Source organism: Sander lucioperca, chromosome 22, assembly GCF_008315115.2.
Source record: "Sander lucioperca isolate FBNREF2018 chromosome 22, SLUC_FBN_1.2, whole genome shotgun sequence".
Classification (NCBI taxonomy): domain Eukaryota; kingdom Metazoa; phylum Chordata; class Actinopteri; order Perciformes; family Percidae; genus Sander; species Sander lucioperca.
Window position 1 is genome coordinate 26,523,288 of NC_050194.1, and position 21,490 is coordinate 26,544,777.

General features: G+C 43.7%; 1 protein-coding gene and 1 long non-coding RNA gene across 4 annotated transcripts in view; one reads left to right on the forward strand and one right to left on the reverse strand.

Moving 5' to 3' along the window:
* grid1b (glutamate receptor, ionotropic, delta 1b) overlaps positions 1-21,490 on the forward strand; it is a 669,588-nt gene that overhangs the window by 381,820 nt on the left and 266,278 nt on the right. The gene's annotated exons all lie outside the window — the stretch shown is intronic.
* Positions 3,139-4,689, reverse strand: LOC118494247. Its single transcript, XR_004896362.1, has 3 exons — positions 4,631-4,689; positions 3,884-3,885; positions 3,139-3,150 (listed from the first exon to the last, which is right to left on the reverse strand). It is a non-coding gene; the product is annotated as an uncharacterized LOC118494247 (long non-coding RNA).

Below are 21,490 nucleotides of genomic sequence, written 5' to 3' on the forward strand. Positions count from 1 at the left end.
TTATTTTGAGGGACAGCACATTTACACTGTTATACAAGCTGGACACTTTATACTTTACATTGGAGCAAAGTGTAATTTCTCCAGTGTTGTCCCATTAAAAGATATAATGAAATATTTACTAAAATGTGAGGGGTGTACTCACTTCTGTGAGATACTGTGTATACTGAACAAAATTATAAACGCAATACTTTGTTTTTGCCCCCTATTTTTCATGAGCTGAACTCAAAGATCTAAGACTTTTTCTATGTACACAAAAGGCCGATTTCTCTCAAATATTGTTCACAAATCTGTCTAAATCTGTGTCAGTGAGCACTTCTCCTTTTCCAAGATAATCCATCCACCTCACAGGTGTGGCATATCAAGATGCTGATTAGACAGCAGGATTATTGCACAGGTGTGCCTTAGGCTGGCCACAATAAAATGCCACAAAATTTGCTTTAAATAACTGAGTATTCTGCCTAATAAAACTGACAGATACAACTTTTCTATTATGCAGAAACAATGAACACAAATACCCAACTGATGTGGTCAGTGAAGGCATATCAGATCCTATATATATATATATATATATATATATATATATATGATTTTTTTTTCTTCTTCTTTAAGCCTCTCTCTCTTACTGATTCCCTCATGTTGTTCTCATTTCCTCCCTGCCATTTGAAGAGCAGCTCTCTGTCGTTCACTCATTTAGAAAATCTCTGTTGTCTTCTTGTGTCTTTCGGATAAAGAAGTCAAATCCTTTTCGCTCTCTTCTCTGCAAAGTGGGACATGTTCAGCTGTCAATTTCGCCAAGCGACACCTGCGTTCCTCTTCAATCAGACCGACTCGGCTTCTCACTTCTCATTTCCATAACCCTCCCTCGCTTCCTGCTCGCACAAATTGACGCTCGGTGATTGGTCCGGACAGGGAGGCGGATCGAACCAGATCTCTGCAGACGCTTCAAATCCTCCGGAGAGCAGAGCCGAGGTTTCTGGGAAGATTAGAGGTGTGAACATGAAACCGACTGAGCTGAAGGCTAAGGGGACATTGGATTGGACTTGATCCTCCCCATTTATTTCCCAAACAAACAGTGTTTTGAGCAGCTGATTATTTTGGTGGCCCAGCACATGTATTTGCATGATGACCCTGAAAAACACTCTGAAAGTACTCTCCCCTCCTCGGGGACGGTGGACTCCCCGAGCTGCCTGTTGTAGGTTGTACTGATGATAACAACAGCAGCAGCAGTAGCAGGCTCTTACAGAAACAGCAGAAAGGGCAGATAGATGGAGCGTTTCCTGCTTCAGTTTATTTGTGTAAATGAACATAAAGCTCATAGCTGAACAGAATACAGAATAACCAATCAATGCAAGACAAATCACTCCGGCTTCTGTCCATTAATTCTACAGCAGCGATCGTTGTAGGAACAGGCCCGGAGCTGCTCGTCTCCTCTGTAGTAGTTTGCTTTCTCTCAGGAGGCCTCGGTGCTGCTGTTGTAAAGGCCCACAATCCTTCATTATAGACTGTCTCTTTGTGATAACACTGCGACAGTGCTGTGTAGAAACATAGAGCCCCCAGGTCCCTGCTGCTGCTGCTGCTGCTGTATTGGCCTTTCATAGACACTAAAGCACGATGTGTCTTTTCGCTTCACATTGCAGTGAAGTCTGTGTCCCCACTAATAGACAAACCAGTCCTCCAAATTGTACAATGATATGCATCGTTGGTTCCCTACCCTCTAATACGACTAGGGATGCACCAAATCCAGATTTTTGGGGCTCGGCCGAATACCGAATCCACTGGTTAAGATTCTTCCAAAACCGAATACCGAATCCTCCTCCCATCCTCAGTCCATGAACACAGTAAACTCATTAATGAAGTAAACAGTGACTGTCCTTCCTTTGCCATATAAGTCCATACATACCCTTCTCATCTCCGTGCGTGTCGTAACTCTGTCTGACGCACCCACCTCTAGCCTAGCTTAGCACAGATCCTGGAGGTAACCGGCTCCATCTAGCCTAGCTTAGCACAGATCCTGGAGGTAACCGGCTCCATCTAGCCTAGCTTAGCACAGATCCTGGAGGTAACCGGCTCCATCTAGCCTAGCTTAGCACAGATCCTGGAGGTAACCGGCTCCATCTAGCCTACTACTACTACCGTATACAAACATGGGGGACATGGGAACTATTTTCTCAGAAGGTGAAGCACTGCTACTTGGGCGGAGTGATTAGCGCAACACCTGAAAAGCACCGTTGTTACTCTGCTCCTCACCACAGGGCTTCTCAGGTGCTGCGAGCAAATCACGAACGCCAAAGTAGCAGCAGTAGCAGTGCTTCGCCTTCTGAGAATATAGTTCCCAGTATGTATACGGTTAGAAGATGGCTGTGTGTCATGTGATCTTGTTATTTATACACGCTGTGACTATACAAATCACAACATGTAAACAGGAAAATGTTGGCGCTATTTTGTCACTTATTGGGAGCAGTAGACCAGATGGAGCCGGTTACCTCCAGGATCTGTGCTAAGCTAGGCTAGATGGAGCCGGTTACCTCCAGGATCTGTGCTAAGCTAGCCTAGTTGGAGCCGGTTACCTCCAGGATCTGTGCTAATCTAGCCTAGTTGGAGCCGGTTACCTCCAGGATTTGTGCTAAGCTAGTCTAGCGGTGGGTGCGTCAGACAGAGTTACAGCACGCACGGAGATGAGAAGGGTATGTATGGACTTATCTAACTCTGGGGGATACGGGGAATAAGCTAAAGTCCCAATAAGTTAGCGTGTTCCTTTAAACTGGAGAAAATATGTGCTTATGGATGATGGGCCAAACATCATAGAGCAGCGTCTAACCCAATCAGAAAGCTGCTAACTGAATGCTACGCTGCTACTGTATTTGCTGAAGATAATCAGCGTCAGAACCACAGACTGTATAAGATCGCGCTGTACAAAATTGAAGCCAAAATCTCCCGGATACAGGCCGCGGAATCAAAGTCCCGCCCATACACAGGCCCGACCAATCATGAGTCAATCCCGGCTGTCAATCCTGACATTTCATCCCATTTAAATAGCATCAAAATAACCAATAAAAACCAAACTGATCAGAAAGATGAACACTTGAACAAACCTTGAACTACCTAAAGAACTTCATCTGCATCTGCGTATTTTGCCAAATAAAATTTCCCCTACAGATCACACATTGATGCCATTTCAAGAACAAGTTTTGTGTCCTTGGTTCTGAACTTCTTTGTCGGCATTCAGCAGGCCCTCATTCAAAACTCCAATGTGAAAAACTGCCCTTTACTGAATAAAGATGACTCACAGATTCAACAGTTACTGTAGGTATAATGTGTTTGCTTTTATTCCCACAGTCATTGTCTAAAAGGACACAACTGTTTCGAATTTGTTGGAATGAAAGTGCACCGTCCTGTGTGCTGAATGCAACCGGAGCATGAATGGATATTGATGGAAAGCGTGGGCGGGCGGTGAGGATTATAACTGATATTGGTGGGTGAGCAGAGCTCCCTGTGGGCATTAAAAGTTATCAGTCAGTTACAGCTGGAGACCAGCCAGTGTAACCGTTGTCATATCAGCCGTCTAGAAGCTGCAGCCGATATTTTGTACGGAAGAGTAACTTTGCCAACGATTCTGCATTTCTCAGCACTTTCAAACACCTGAACCGAAGTACCTGACGTTTCCCCTCAACAGTCCTGCTCTCTCTTTTTGGGCTTTTTTATTTGAACATGCATGCATACGCACAGAAACCATCACTAATGCACTTTGGTCTTTCCAGAAATCATAAATTGTGATCACAGACTGTAAAAATAATGGACAAAACTTACAGGGTTTAAAAAATATAAAGCCAATGTGGCTTCAAAAAGAAGTCTGTTTTTACAGAAGTCTATGAGAAAATGAGACTTCTTCTCATTTTCATAATGAGTTTATGGTTTCAAGTCTTCTTCAACAGAGCATGATGTTCATCTGGGACCTGTCAATCAGGACAGAGGCTTAGCGATGCTATCCATGCTAACACTGTGGACATTAAAATAGACCTCAACTTGTTTTTGGCTGTTGTCTGTGTTTTCATCTTAAACTTTGACCCTCTCACTGTGTGTTTTCACTCTAGCAAAGTTAACTGGAACATTTTGGTCACCTAAACATATCTTGTTCAGCGTTCTGCCAACCAACCAAGCTAGCTAGCTAGCGTTAGCTGGCAACGTAAAGGAAAGTTTGCAGATTTTCAGTGACACGCGGGACAAGAAGACCGGTCTCCTGGGTGAAAGTCCTGTGTAGTTTGACCCATCTGCCCCCCCCCAACCTGCCTCCTTACACAGATTTTCGGTCTTTCATACTACTCTCTACTGCTGTCTCTCTACATACTACTCTCTACTGCTGTCTCTCTACATACTACTCTCTACTGCTGTACTGTTGTCTCTCTACATACTACTCTCTACTGTTGTCTCTACATACTACTCTCTACTGTTGTCTCTCTACATACTACTCTCTACTGTTGTCTCTCTTCATACTACTCTCTACTGTTGTCTCTCTTCATACTACTCTCTACTGTTGTCTCTACATACTACTCTCTACTGCTGTCTCTCTACATACTACTCTCTACTGTTGTCTCTACATACTACTCTCTACTGTTGTCTCTCTACATACTACTCAGTGACACGCGGGACAAGAACAGGACATGAACCGCGGTCTCCTGGGTGGAAGTCCTGCCCCCCCCGCCCAACCAACCTCCTTACGCGGGTTTTCGGACTTTCGTACTGCTCTCTAATGTTGTCCTTCTTAATACAACGTCATCTTACAGCGCCGCGGAGCTACTGCTCTTCCCGGTGCGTTCCATACAGACACTAAAGGACACTGAGAGACACTGAGAAGCGTCAATATTTTACGAGTTGGGAGTGGGAAAGGATTGTCCCTGCTGACAAAAAACTCAACTGTGGACATGAACCGTGAGGAGATGGGGTGAGTCATGCGATGGCAGCGTGCAGGCAGATCGCTGCTGAGCCCTGAAGTCAGGCACGTCACGGGGCTTCATAAAAACTCTGTTTGAGCTCCAGTTCCAGATCCGCTGTCTGCTATTCTGAGTTAATGTTCAGCAGACCGACCCACAGAGTGAGATTAAGACGCGCCCGCACACCGTGAAGGGGAAAGTGGACAGTAAGTCAGAGCTGAGAGGGCGACTTTCTCTCTCTTGATCTGAGCTTTAGGGACATTTTACAGGAGCAGCTTCACTAACGTGAAATAATACAAATATAATGTGTATATTGATTTAAAAGCTCTGAGTCTGTAGCTGTGAGATTAGTTTTATCTTCGTTGCCATGGCTGGAACCTGACGGCAAGCCAAACGGAAGAGACAGTTCTCTGTCCCTCTCGCTGATGGTTTCTCAGTTGGTTTGTGATCATCCGTTGTGTCTTTTTGTTTGCTGTGCGGTGGCGACTGTTTCTAATGCTGCTGACTTTAATCTGAAAGTCTTTCAGCTGTACTTCCGTTACGTTAGGTTACGTTAATGATCAAACTAATACCACTGAGTTTTAGATGTACTAGTACTAGAACTGTACGGTTCTGTGACGCGGGAGGAAAGAAATAAGCGACTATATCAAGCGTGACAAGCGGGACGTGAACCCCGGTCTCCTGGTGAAAGTCCTGTGTTTGACCCATCCACCCCCCCAACCAACCTCCTTACATACTACTCTCTAAATCCTCTCTAACTGCTGCTCTCCCCGGTGCGTTACAAAAACACGCTGAAAGACGCCTTTTTCGTCACATCAGACGCTGACAGCAACTGTCCAAACGTCCTTATTTTACGAGTTCGGAGTGAGAACAGGTTGCTCTAGTAGTGCTGAAGATCTAAGAACATTTCTCTCCGTCCAATGATAGTGTTTTCTCTCCGTCTCGTTGTAGCCGTGTGAATTTTGGCTGACAGTCGGAGGATTCTCAGGTAACTTCAGAGTTTGTTTTCCTTCTTTCATTTCCTTCAGCAGATAAAGAAGAACTTCTGCAGAGAGAAAGAGATAACCCGCCATGGTAAACAGAACAGAACTCCACCTCTGTTTTAGTTCTTCCATCCACTGAGCCGAGTCGAGTGTTTCCATATCAGCGCCACTTCACGTTACGCTCTGTTTCCTGCAGAGAGATTCCCTCCAAAAAAATGTTACCATCAAGTCCGCACTTTGTCTTTTTGTTGCCTCGGTTTGTTTCTGTAAAGTTTAGATATGAAAAACAACACAAAATATAATTACATACAGCCTCCATCAAAACAGGAAGAGAAGTAAATAAAAGAAGAAAAAAAAAATATGGATTATAGTTTGTGTACCGTAGTTGGAACATAAAAATTAGATTTTTCTGGAAAGTGTTTCCATGCAGCTGCCTCTGGGAGATAGTTGTTGTACCGTACTGTGTGGGAACTGGGAATAGGAGGAGTTATTCAGAGCTTACACAGCATTACCCAGCTTATGTTCTCAGCTCAGAAAATACAGGGAGATATAGAAACTGATAGACACACACACACACACACACACACACACACACACACACATATACACACACACACACGCATACACACACACACAGACATATACACACACGCATACACACACACATATATACACACACATATACACACACACATTTACACACATACATATATACACAAACACGCATACACACACACATATACACACACACACACACACACACACACACATATACACACACATGCATACACATATACACACACACATATACACGCACACACACACACAGACACACACACACACACACACACACACACAGACACACACACACACACAAACACACACACACAAACACACAAAGACACACACACACACACACAAACACACACACAAAGACACAAAGACACACAAAGACACACACACACACACACACACACACAAACACACACACACACAAACACACAAAGACACACACACACAAACACACACACACACACACACACACACACACACACACACACACACACACACACACATCGGGATTTCTTCAACATTGAACAGCTGCTGTCAGATGAAATTTAAACATTGATATCTGAGTTTTTCAAAGACGAAGAAGGTTAATATATTTTATATATCAGAAATACATTTGACATTGAAATCCACGGACTCCGAAGCAACTTAGCTGATTAATAATCAAGTAGAAGTGGAGTTTTTATTTTTAAAAAGACTGCAGACTGTAAAACCATCTGAACTTGAAACTTACAATGTGAAATCTTGTGAATTTGTCATTGTTCATCTCGCTCAAAACACAGACTTTTTTAATTAAAAATAATGAAAATAAAAATGCAAATGCAAACTTCAGTAAGACGTTAGATGTCTGAAGAAGCCCCTTGGGTTTTTGATATCGCTCCCTTTTTGTGTCCTCCGTTACCGTAATTTATGACTGCAATTCTTCATCGTTTCTCAAGTCTCACTGCTGTGTGAATAAATACCGTAAAGGACCGTAAGTCCCTCGAGTAGAGACTGTGATTACCATCAGTTCATCTGTATCTGACTGCCTCGGCCTCCCCCTGGAGATAATACGTCTTAATATCATTTAATAAATGTATTCAGCAGATATGTGGAGACCAAATTAGAATGAAATTGCTTCAATTTAACACGGAGAGTTAGGGCGTCCTTGCTGTTTCGCATCTGCATACTGAAGCCAGATGCATTGATCATGATTAGTTTAGATGAATGGTCTTTTCAGAGAGCATCAGGAATGTCTTCACCATGGTACACTCTGAGCTGTATGAAGAAACCAACCCGTTCTCACTCCGAAGTCCTAAAATACGGACGTTTGGACAGTGGCTGTCAGCGTCAGAAGCGACGCAAAAAGCCGCCCTTCAGCGTGTGTGTAGAACGCAGCCGGGAGAGCAGCAGCTACACTGGGTTTGAAGATGACGTAGCGCTTAAGGCGCTGACACACCGAACCGATAGTCGGCCGTTGGACAGTCTGGCGAGGTCGGTGACTCGAGTCTGTTCGGTGAGTTCCGTGCCGTCGTTCGTCCGAGGGGCCGTTGGCCTTCATTTTGGCCGATTTGACATGTACAATCGGCGGGGCGGGCAGTCAGACTCAATGACCCATCTGATTGGTGGAGAGCTAACCAGGAAACGGGGAGCGGGATGAGTGTGACTAGAGCCTCTCAAAATTTTATGAAAATCTTTTAAACTGACCTTTGTTGATCTGAAATGAAGACAGATTCAGCAACTGCACGGCCTATTTCTCTCTTCAAATGTTTTCAGAAACACGTTTCGGTGAACTATTTTAGTCCAATATGCCATGACATGTCTGCCATGACAGTCTGGCTGTGAATTTCCAGAGAAACCAGACCCACGTGACGCGTTCGTCCAATCAGCTGCCGGTTTTCATTTTTGGGCGGCAATACAGATTAGCGCCGCCTGCTGTTATGGAGACGTATTACGTCTCGTGTCTTCGGTGTGTTCTGAGGAACTTTTTAGACCAACTCGGGGAGACTGATCAGTCACACTGGCTTTTCTGCCGACATTTGGCCGTCTGGTTGGTGTGTAAGCAGCTTAAGAGCGACTACGGTAGGGAGTAGTATGAAAGCCCGAAAATCCGCATAATGGGGTTAGTCGGGGGGGAGGATGGGTCAAACACAGGACTTTCACCCAGGAGACCGGGGATCGTGATGAAAGATGATCTCTGATTGGTTGCTTGCATGTTACGCCCAAAACACACCTCTGATTAATGAAGACACTAAGTACAACCCTTTAGGACCATGCACCCGGCACACAGACACTTTTTTCCTGCCGTCAAACTAGCAAAAGTGGATTTGGACACGCCCTAAACGCACCTGCGCCAGGCGCTTCACGCCGTGCACTTAGATCGTTAAAATAGGGCCCTTAGTGTGTTCACATCTGTAACATGGACATTAATGAACACACTACTTACTTTGGAGACCAAGAGTTCAGAGTTTGTTGGGATCACTGGACACGTTTCTGAGAGAAATCACCAAGTTCTGATATTAGATTATCAAAGGGTTTTTGCAAATACGAACACATGAAATCTAAATATAATGTTAGATTTAGTTTTAAAAGGGGTGTTTGTTTTCCCCAGCCAACTTACAGATAAACAAGTAGCAACACGGAGATATGGACAGAACACAAAAGTCCCATATAAATGAGTTATTTATACATGTATCAGCTATTTGAAATGACTGCAGCTGCTTTGATTTCTGTAGTTTAAAAGAAAAGTGACAGCGAGAGACATTTAGATAAAAATAGATAAGATAAACTGCTTATTAAGAATTACATTTTTTTTTTTTTGGGTAAATGAACGTCAGCATGTTGCCCTCTCTGTTCACACAGCTCATTTATCAAAAGGTCTGAAACGGCCACAGCGCGTTAAATTAAACATGACAGGGAGGCCCATTTTATTAAGAGGAAAATGACTTTCTAAATTGTATTTGGCTGATGGAACCGTTTAGAAAATAGTTTTACGGCGTTGGCCTTTAATTGAAGGTGATAGTTTACGACCTGTCCGTTATCATTTCAAAAACAAGCGTGCAGCTAAAGTTCATGCAGTTAATGAATCATTATTTGTGTTTCTTGAGAGGAGAACGATGATTGGCTCAGAGCGACGAGCCCAACCAGCAGAAGTGATGCTCGGCGTGTCGACGTGGCTGCTGTGTGATGAAGTGAGAAAACAGTCATCACTGACCAGAAACTGGCTGGGAGGCGTTGGTAGTAAATCTGTCACCACGAAACATAGCAGGATGTTTCTTTTACTCACCAACGACAATGTCTTTGGGTCCTATTTTAACAATCTAAGCGCACGGCATGAATCGCCTGGTGCAGGTGTGTTTAGGGCGTGTCCAAATCCACTTTTACTAGTTTGACGGCAGAAAAAAGTGTCTGTGCGGCGGGCGCATGGTTCTAAAGGGTTGTACTTAGTGTCTTCATTAATCAGAGGGGTGTTTTGGACGTAACATGCAATCAACCAATCAGAGATCATCTCCCATTCCCTTTAAAAGCCAGGCGCGTTTGGACCTTGGAGCATTGCTATTATGATGGAGGATTTGCACCGTAATATTTTTATTAGTAATCTTCTGCATGTGTGTGTGTGTGTGTGTGTGTGTGTGCTGCTGTGCGTCCCTGTGTGTGTAACAAGCATAGTGTGCACGCTGTGCACGAGCCTAGGAGCATTTTACTAATGCTCTGTTAAAATAACAATGAAATGCTGCGTTATTGACTTTAGACCAGGTTTTTGTTGGTCAATGGTGCGATCACTTCCCGTTGCCTCACGATACGCCCAGAATGCACCTGAACACACCTCCCTGTAAGACCAGCACGCCCATGGGCCACATATGGGCACAGGTGCATTTGCTATTTAAACGACGTGGGTGCTGGACGGGAAATTGACAACTGCGTCGCTCTTAAACTAGCAAAGACACTTGCGTCAGGCTTTTTGCGCTGCACCAGGTGCAGGATAGGGCCCTTTGTCTCCGTCTGCTTCTGGTCCGTCTGTCAGTGATGTAGATGAACTTTGACGTAGTACAGGCTTTCATTATTTGTCGTTACCCAACCTATTCTAATGAACGTGGTCGTTTAGTGGTCTTTACAGTAAAATTTAGCCGAGGAAAGGTGACTCTGAGCCGGGTACAGACGATCCTGTCAGCAGACGTTGCAGTTAGGTTTAGCCTACAAAAGGTGACCGTAATGCGGCGACGTCAGTTAAGTTTAGGCACCAAAACGACAAGTTAAGATTAGAAAAAAAGATTGTGATTTGGGTTAAAACACTGGTCCCCTAAAGTATTTACTTCCAGGACTTAAACACCCGTTTCCTGGGTGAAAGTCCTTAACTCAAGTTTGCGCCCTTTTGCCAGAAATCTAGGTTTCATCTTTGACCCAGCATTACAATTTGACAAACAAATTAGTTCTGTTGTCAAATGTAGCTTTTATCATCTCAGGACTATTGCTAAACTAAAACCCTTTGTCGGAAGGACTTGGAGACTGTTATTCATGCTCTTATTCCGTCTCGTATTGACTACAGCAGTTCCTTGTATTCTGGGATTTGCCAATCATCTTTATCACACCTGCAGCTTGTCCAGAATGCGGCTGCTAGATTGTTGACTGGTACCAGAAGGAGGGATCATATCTCCCCAATATTGGCTTCTCTTCACTGGTTACTGGTCAAATATAGAATCCATTTTAAGGTAATGTTACTTGTTTTTAAGGCATTACATGGATTGGCCCCTTTATATATTGCCAATCTCCTTACCCTACATCACTCCTCCAGGATCCTAAGATGGTCTGATCAGTTCCTTTTAGCTATTCCACAGTCTCGGATGAAAACAAAGGGTGATCGTGCCTTCTCCGTTGTGGCCCTGAGACTCTGGAACAAACTTCCCATTCATATTAGGTCCTCCTCTACTGCCGAGATCTTAAAGTCTCGTCTTAAAACATATTTTTATTCTTTAGTTTAGGGACATTTGTATAGAAGTCTGTTATTTGTATGATGTTCATTGTGTCTATATATTTATTGTCTTCCGTAGTTTTTATAACATAATATAACTTTTTACAGCACTTTGTTCAGCCTAGGTTGGTTTTAAATGTGCTCTATAAATAAATTGACTTGACTTGACTTCTCCCGGGCCATGAACTCTGCTCCCCCCTCTTTAAAGTCCTGTGTTTTAGGAGCCAAAACATCCCCCCGACCTCCTCTTTACGAGGATCTTCCCGCTCTTATACAGCAGCAGTCACTGTGCTGCTGACAGTGTTAAATTTCGTGGAATACATACCAATTACAGTGCTTTATTTTTTGTAGCTATATGTACGATTGGTTCATAAGAACTGCCTGTGTTACAAAACCATAAAGTCCTGCTGTTAATGTCGCTAGTGTTTTTTTAGGGCTTTGTTTCTTGGGACAGCAGAAACTGTCATCAAAGAAACATGAGTTAAGCATGCTATATCATCTGCTTCTTTGCTGCTTCACCACAGTCATATTATCACAATAAAGGTGTGGACACACAGAGCCGACAGCCAGACGTTGACAGAAAAGGAAGTGTGACTGATCAGTCTCCCCAAATTGGTCAAAAAAGGCAAAAAAGTGCCTAAAGTGCCAAAGCGACGAGACGTAATACGTCTCCATAACAGCAGGTAGCGCTAATCTGTATTGTCGCCCAAAAATGAAAACCGGCAGCTGATTGGATGAACGCATCACGTGGGTCTGGAAATTCAAAGCCAGACTGTCATGGCGGCTCGTTCAGAATACGATCTCATATTGGACTAAAATAGTTCACCGAAACGTGTTTCTGAAAACATTTGAAGAGAGAAATAGGCCGTGCAGTTGCTGAATCTGTCTTCATTTCAGATCAACAAAGGTCAGTTTAACAGATTTTCATCAGATTTTGAGAGGCTCTAGTCACGCTCATCCCTCTCCCCGTTTGAGTCTGACTGCCGGCAGTGCCCGCCCCGCCGATTATACATGTCAAATCAGCCAAAATGAAGGCCGACGGCACGGAACACACCGAACAGACTCGAGTCACCGATCTCGCCAGACTGTCCAACAGCCGATTATCGGCTCAGTGTGTCCACACCTTAAGACTCAGCGATGCTGCAGTTTTAACTCACAAAGCCCCAAAACAGCTCCGCTGCATGCCTTGTGATGCTTTATTTTCCCATCATATTTTTCTCTACACTTCTCTACATTTCTGCCAGATGCCAACAGATGTTGCGGTTGTTGTATAGGGACTCACAATCGGCAGCATTGCCATGAGCCCCTGAGGGTACGTGGAGCTTTAAGGAGCTCGTCCCTGAAGCGAGAGAACTGGAGCAACAAATGCAGAAACTGGGCCAATGGCTGCATGTTGTGTTGCTTTAGTTCCTGGGATGAAAAGGGATTAAACTCAAGCATTTCTAAAGAGTGGCTGTTACATTTGTTTTACATAAATGTTACATCAAAAGTCAAATCGAATCATGGATTTGGAAGATCGTGACATACTGAAGCTATTATACAGTGTGCCTGCAGTGTGGACAGTTACTTCCTTATGCAACGTGACATCATGACTTCGCGTAAACATACACGCCCACTTTCTTAAGCTAAGTGGCGTGTTATCTGTACGCATTTTGAAATATCTGCGTGTATGTCTATGCTGTATACAGCGGACGTAAACATACACGCCACTTAGCGTGTTATCGCGTAAACCTACACGGCACTTTCTAAAGCCAAGTGGCGTGTTATCTGTACGTATTTTGAGCGCCGTATACAGCGGACAGGTTGGGTTTAGGAAAAGAAGAAAGCTACGGTTGGGTTTAGGAAATGTGACACGCGGGACCCGATCCCCGGTCTCCTGGGTGAAAGTCCTGTGTTTGACCCATCCTCCCCCCCGACCAACCTCCCTACGTGGATTTTCGCCCTTTCATACTACTCGCTACGGCGTAAACTCACGCAATCGCAAGGTAATGTAAGTCAATGGAGGCAAAACGACGTTGATAAACACGCTAAAAAGCGAGTATGCGTCTTGATAACACGCCAATAATGGCATACGGATTGGCGTGTCATACATACGCCATTTCATGACATCAGTCTGCCTTATGAAATAGCATTACACACATTGTTTTGGCTGTGGAAGTGTGTGAAGTGTTCTCTGCCTTCAGTCGGGTTGTGGAGCGGCCAGCATTGCTTGGTGACATCCTGGCTGCAATGCGTGATGGGATTTGCTGCTGACGACGCTACACATCGTTCAGCCGCCCGCCGCTGTGTGCCCGGCTCGCACACAGAGGCTGTGAGAAAGGAGCTAATAAAAATGTTTATTAAACAATTCTCTGTGGCACCGGGCGCAATTCATCTCCCTCTGCCTCCGCCTGCCAAACACACAAAGAAGTTATGTACGTCAGTTACAACGATGCTGCAACACACACACACACACGCACACACACACACACACACACACACACACACACACGGTGAGTCATCTATGCTGCATTTAGAGCAGATTTATAGTGTCATGGTGAAGCTGCTGGAAACTGAGACTCTGCTAACACCCACAGTAAATAAATAGATAAATAGATGCAACATGGCTCCCACAAACGCAGAGAAAACACAGGATGCCAGATCGCATTCTGAAATAGCAGCGAGTGAGTCAGTCAGTGGAGCAGATGGTCTGTTGCTGTGTTGGTCAGTTATTTTGGTTAATGAGCTGTTTGGTCAGTCGGTCAGGGCTGCAGGTTTCTTGGCCGAGGTAGAAAAGAAGCATTCAGGGAGACAAAACACAGCAAAGGCTGATGGAAATGGATTATCTGTCTGCATTTGTGCAAGAGCATGATGCCTTTGGATGAATTTAATGTACATGGACCTATGCATGAGAAGGAGTTTACACATTCCTTACATTACTCAAAGTTGGATTAGCGTTGAAGGTGTCCTTCTGTGATGACACGGTGCAAGCTCGGCACAGGGCGGAGAACGCCGGTGAAATCTCTGCTCCAAGTGAAAGAACAGTTTAAAGCAGTTTGTTCTGAACTGAAAGACAAGGATGAAGTTGTGCTTCGTTGGGGAACAGAAGGACGTCCCTGCAGGTGCTGCCGATCTGTCTGACATGTCAACGCACTCTCATGAACTGGTCCGTGTATCATACGAGAAGGTATGCACAAAAATTCGTATGATATCCTACTAAGGTAAGGCAACTGCCGGATGGTCACATGACATTTAAGTTTAGCGGTCTTTAAAATTAAATTTAGCTGACAAAAGGTGACCCTCATACTGCGACAGAAAGTTAAGTTTAGGCACCAAAACGACTAGTTAAGACTGGGCGCCTGGGTAGCTCACCTGGTGGGCCGCGCGCCCATATATAGAGGTTTACTCCTCGACGCAGCGGTCGTGATTCGACACCGACCTGCGGCCCTTTGCTGCATGTCGTTCCCCCTCTCTCTCCCCTTTCATATCTTCAGCTGTCCTATAAATAAAGGCCTAAAATGCCCCAAAAAAAACTTGAACATGAACACTTGTTTCCTGGTGAAAGTCTTGTGTTTTCTCCTTAACTTCTTCAGGACATGAACACCTGTTTCCTGGGTGAAAGTCTTGTGTTTTCTCCTTAACTTCTTCAGGACATGAACACCTGTTTCCTGGGTGAAAGTCTTGTGTTTTCTCCTTAACTTCTTCAGGACATGAACACCTGTTTCCTGGGTGAAAGTCTGGTGTTTTCTCCTTAACTTCTTTCAGGACATGAACTCTGCTCTCCCCTCTTGAAAGTCCTGCGTTTTAGGAGCCAAACATCCCCCCCGACCTCCTCCCTACGAGGATCTTCACATTCTTATACAGCAGCAGTCAATGTACTGCTGACAGTAATAAATACGTGGAATACATACCAATTACAGTGCATTACTTAGAACAGCTTCGCAGCCTCGCAGTCTGATGAAGTGCACGCAAAGCTTCAACCACATGGATGAAAACTAGTGGAGGTAAAAACCTGCGACGAATCAGAAATAATCTGATGAGATCAGCCAGTTATCAGGACAAGAGGTTTTTCATTCACCCGATTGGTTTGCTTGACTGATGATTTTGGTTGGTTGGGAAGTTAATTTGGCATGTCGTCGGTTGATTAATCCTTTCATTGGTTTGGTTTGTTCATCAGTCAAGTTGTTTTCTGGGATGTCGTTTAGTTACTCAGTCAGTCAGCTGTCTGCGTCGGTCATGAATTACCCGCTCAGTCAGCTGTCGGTCTACACAACTGTAGGATGATCCCCTGGCCCCTTTCATGAATAAATGAAGTAAGCTTTTCACTTTCCTCATGTACTTTGTGCAAGACTTTTGAATTGTATTCATGAACTCAACTTTAATTCTCTAGTTTCAAACATGTCAGCGCTGTTCAGCATCAGACGTCTCACGCAGACGGCGCCCTCAGCCCTGTCTTGACCCTCTGTTTTAAAAGCTGTGATCCCGCTGTTTAATTTTGTTGAATGGGAAATTAGGTTTTTCTGTCTTGGAACGTTTCCAATTTTCTTTTTCATTGAACAGCTGTCACCCTGAAGAGCACTGTCTGCAATGTTTTGACAGAGTTCGTGCTCTCACTTCTCACCTGTCGACAAAGCACTGCAGGTCTCCATTACAGTAGTCTCTCATAGCCAGACCTTACTCCACACTGCTGTGGAGTAAGGTCTGGCTACACCACAGATGCATTCTGAGATAGGAAAAAATTGCATTTCTTTGAACCAATCACAAATCGTCTTGGGTGGCGCTAAGCTCCGGACGCAGCGACGGTGGCTCTGCTAAATAGTCTCAGGAAGGAACTTGTTTTGGTGGAACATTTGCACCCGGCAAAAGAAAACGCCTCACACAATATTACATGAAGTTAACTGTTCTGTTGGTCATGACAAGTTGACATTAAATTCCTTTGGAGTGTCCTTATTAAGACAACTTGACATTAAACAGGATGACATTATGTCAAGTTGTCATTACAAAGACATCACAAACAAATGTAATGTCAAGTTGTCATGACCAAGACAACTTCTGGTAATGTCACTTTGATTAATGTCAAGTTGTCATGTCAACCCTACCAAACACAGGACTTTCACCCAGGAGACCGAGGATCGTGTCCCGTATGTCACGTTAGTAAACCCAACCGTCCCGTTCTTCTTTACCTGAACCCAACTGTCCCGTTCTTCTTTACCTAAACCCAACCGTCCCGTTCTTCTTTTCCTAAACCCAACTGTCCCGTTCTTCTTTACCTAAACCCAACCATCCCGTTCTTCTTTACCTAAACCCAACTGTCCCGTTCTTCTTTATCTAAACTCAACCGTCCCGTTCTTCTTTTCCTAAACCCAACTGTCCCGTTCTTCTTTACCTAAACCCAACTTTCCCGTTCTTCTTTACCTAAACCCAACCGTCCCGTTCTTCTTTTCCTAAACCCAACTGTCCCATTCTTCTTTACCTAAACTCAACCGTCCCGTTCTTCTTTTCCTAAACTCAACCGTCCCGTTCTTCTTTACCTAAACTCAACCGTCCCGTTCTTCTTTTCCTAAACTCAACCGTCCCGTTCTTCTTTACCTAAACCCAACCGTCCCGTTCTTCTTTACCTAAACCCAACTGTCCCGTTCTTCTTTACCTAAACCCAACCGTCCCATTCTTCTTTACTTAAACCCAACCATCCCGTTCTTCTTTATCTAAACCCAACTGTCCCATTCTTCTTTTCCTAAACCCAACCGTCCATTCTTGTTTTCCTAAACCCAACTGTCCCGTTCTTCTTTACCTAAACTCAACTGTCCCGTTCTTCTTTACCTAAACTCAACTGTCCCGTTCTTCTTTACCTAAACCCAACCGTCCCGTTCTTCTTTACCTAAACCCAACCGTCCCGTTCTTCTTTACCTAAACCCAACCGTCCCGTTCTTCTTTACCTAAACCCAACCGTCCTATTCTTCTTTACCTAAACCCAACCGTCCCGTTCTTCTTTACCTAAACCCAACCGTCCCATTCTTCTTTACCTAAACCCAACCGTCCCGTTCTTCTTTACCTAAACCCAACCGTCCCGTTCTTCTTTACCTAAACCCAACCGTCCCGTTCTTGTCCAGTTTGTCACGTAAACGTACCTATATAAGGTATTTAAATATAACTTAAATAAAGTGCGTTTAGATATGACGCTAAAGGAGACTTTTAGAGTCAAAACAACGCCAAAGATACCTGACCAAACCTCCGTATTTTACGCAATGGGAGTGAGAATGTGTTGAACGTTGTGGGTATAGGGGAGTAAAATGTAGGCTACATCGTATGTATGTACACTCAAATTAACAGTGCATTGTGGGTATTTTATAGTAAACTATATAGCGGAGAATTCAAACACCACTACAAAAGGGCGAACACACTATATAGTGCACTATTTCCGTGACAGGGAACGGTTTCGTGCACAGCTTTTGTGTACAATGATTAACTACTAATCACTGATATCGTACTTTCCCTGAACTTAATAAGAGCTGATAATTCTTCTCATTCCCTCTGCAGAGGAAAAAGGCATCAGATCTCCCCTAGATTTACTTTGCTGTGTCTGATGGAGTACTCTGTCAGGAGCGATGAATCTTCCGGTAGCGGCCTCTTAAATCTGTCTCCTCCTCTCTCTCCTCGGCCTCTTGTCCCGTCCTGGGTGAGTGCCTGAGCGGGCCGGCTGATTGATGGCTGTAATGGGCTGTCTGTGGACACAGCAGGCCCGCCAGAATATCCCTGCTATTCTGACCTGGTTAGGGAACAGCCTGCCTGCGTGCATGGCACATCAACGTGAGATTGGAGGAGAGAGGAGAAATGAGATGATGATGAAAAGAACAGTGGGGAGGAGAGGAAGGGATGGAGGAGTTGAAGATTGGAGACCGAGGTAGAGTAGTATAACTATTAAAAATGTTCCAACATCATATTTTCCTTCCCAATAGTGGTTCCGATAACTGATAGCGTACCGAGCAGATACCGTCTGTATGCTACACTATAAACCTTTTTATGTAAATCTACAGCTAAAATATCACAGTATCTTACTGTTTTAAAGCTATAGTGCGTAGTTTCTGTCGCCCCCATGAGGAATTTTAAATAATGACAACAATACTGTCAACGCGTCCACACGGTACAAGCCTTTCGTGACCGTGCAGGGTCTTGTGTTTTCTCCTTAACTTCTCCAGGACATGAACACCTGTTTCCTGGTGAAAGTCTTGTGTTTTCTCCTTAACTTCTCCAGGACATGAACACCTGTTTCCTGGTGAAAGTCTTGTGTTTTCTCCTTAACTTCTTCAGGACATGAACACCTGTTTTCCTGGCTTGAAAACCCTTTTTGTTTGTTTTATGACCCAAACATCCACCCCGACCTCCTCCATACGCAGACCACAGCGGTCTTATAAAGCAGTCAATTTGAGCTGAGGATGTGCTCGACACTAAACTCACCTGAGAGGCAAAAAAACAATCACCTACTTTTAAATCGGTGGGCACAAAGATTATAAAGTGCACACATGCTCCATCCAGTGGTGCTACATGATGAAATGTTCTTCTATTCTCCTGACAGTTCATATGCCACCCTGTCGTTGTTATTAAATTTTGTCTCTCTGTATCTCTGCCTGGGCCTCTACAATTCAACAGTAATATTTCTGTGGTATAATATAATATTAGACCACAAAACAAAAGAAGCCACCGACCACAGCTGCAAGGAGAGAGCACACAGTTGTTGGCATTCTGCTCTCTCGGTCTCTTCCCTTTGTTCTGTGTTTTAATCCCTTCCCATCTCATTTGGGTCTCTCCTCGTTTGACATGCAACAAACAGATCGATAAAGAGCCTCAGGTTTGCCTTTAAAAGATACGAATGTTTTGAAGTGAACTGAAAATGGCTTTAAGATTTAAAAAGGCAGCCTTGCTATGTTTTTTTATTGATCATCTTTCTAAAAACACACGTCCAGCAGCCAGTTATGGATGCAGCTGGTAACTGTGTGGAGAAACACAGCCAGCAAGAGTAATTGCATATTACTAACCCATCATCATCTTCATTACTGCAAGCTCCTCTTTTACCCTCGAGGCCTTGAGCATCTCGTCTGTTTTCATATGGCTAAGAAGCTGCCATTAAAGATTTGCCCTTTTTCCTTCCTAATTATTGAAGAAAGGGCAACTCTGAATGTATGAGCTGTAGCTACGGCAAGGCATGTGCAGGACTCTGATGACGTTGTTTTGACAGTTTTTTATTGAATCAGTCTTAACATTTTGTATTGTGTATTTTGAACTTTGTGGGCGGCTAAAAAAAACACTGCAGGATTGGAATGTGAGAGATGGTGCTCTCTGGAAATGATGATGGAGATGCGCAAAGATGACGACTTCGATGATTTCTGAGTATATGCAGCTTTATTCAATATTGAACAAATTCTCATGAGGGAGAACACAACGTACATGCAGCATGGCACAGACCAAGTACTCTCTTCGAATCTTTCTCGACCCGACCGCCTTATAGATCTTGAAAACCTTTACATCTGGAAACCCTTACATGATCCCATTATAACAACGATATGTTCCCATACGCTGTAAGACGCACAGTTCCTGTAGGCCTCTTCTAAGGTCATAGGTTAACTGTGCCTAAAGTTGTTATTCAGCTATAGAATGACAGAATACATAACATGTCTTGACAGTTACTCAATCAGGGCCTCTTTTGTCTGTTATTCTCCTGTGCCAACATCTGGAATGGATCCAGCATCTCACGCCTAAGACTTCACAACATCATTCTGAACTTTTACCTAGATTCTTTCAATAACACATTACATGATATGAAATATGAAAATACATTTGGTTTGATTATATCACCTATCAGGATGTAGCCTGGAACCCCCCCACGCCAGCAGACACCATAGATAGGCTATATATATATATATATATATATATATATATATATATATATATACATATATATATATATATATGAGATAGGTAAGATGCATGTAAATTGCTTTGCCCAACACTGTTGAAATGTACAGCTATATTTCAATTTCTTTGCGGGAACACCACCTTCACCTGCCATTTTTATCGACTCACTTTCGGGTCTGAACTTTCCAGGAAGCTTGCGCAGAGATCAACTGCGCAACTGGGTTATAGGTTGCCAGGTTGAGAGTTATAGGTTGCCAGGTTGAGGTGACAAACGGGTTGAAAATTGTAAATGGTGTGTGGATTGTGTGAATACGATGCATTTTAATACAAGATCTGGCAACTGGTCAACATTAGACAAACATATTGGTCCGATTGTTTATAAAGGAGTTTGGGCCATGCAAATTACAGGAGTGTTGGCAGGTATGGTGAACACTGGCCAATCACATCCTACTATGGCCGACCTTCATTCTACCTCACAGCCCATTTAAGTCCCGCCCCCACTGGCAGGGGAAACAACTCCACAAAGTGCCTGTAGCTAGCTAAAAACACGAGTTTTAACCCTGCTTTTGACCTCGGGTCAAATTTTGACCCACTTTCAAAACGTTTCTATAGTAGAAATTTGGTTTTCTTTCAACCAAAATGTCAAAAAAAAAAAAGATAGATGTTTCCATACAATGCTCTTCACAAGTAAAATAAATGATCAGTCCACTACTTATGTTGAACAGTCCTTCCAGAAAAATGCGGAGTATTTTTGTGATTGTTGCTGGCAAAAATCCTTGATTATGCGGCACGTTTTCTTTAAAAATGCAAGGAATATGCAGGGTATTTATGCAATTTTATGCAATGAAATTGCAGGAACTTGCAAAAATTGTTGTACACTTACAATGTTCTCAATGCCGGAATTGTCCTTTAACGTTGACATTACATTGTTTGAAATGGACGTAAAGGGAGGAAAAAATGAGTCTTTAGGCCTTTGCTCAACTTCCGTTTGCTTTCTCTCGTCACATCTTGACTTCCTTTCTATTCTCTTTACAGTTTGCCCTCTTTCTTAACTTCTATCTTTCTCACAGTCTTCAACTTTCAGACACAATGTGTCCCCTCCAAAACGTCTCAGATTTACTGTACCGGGTGATCGTTCCGCTCTAAAGGGCAGCACCAGCAGCATTTTGTAT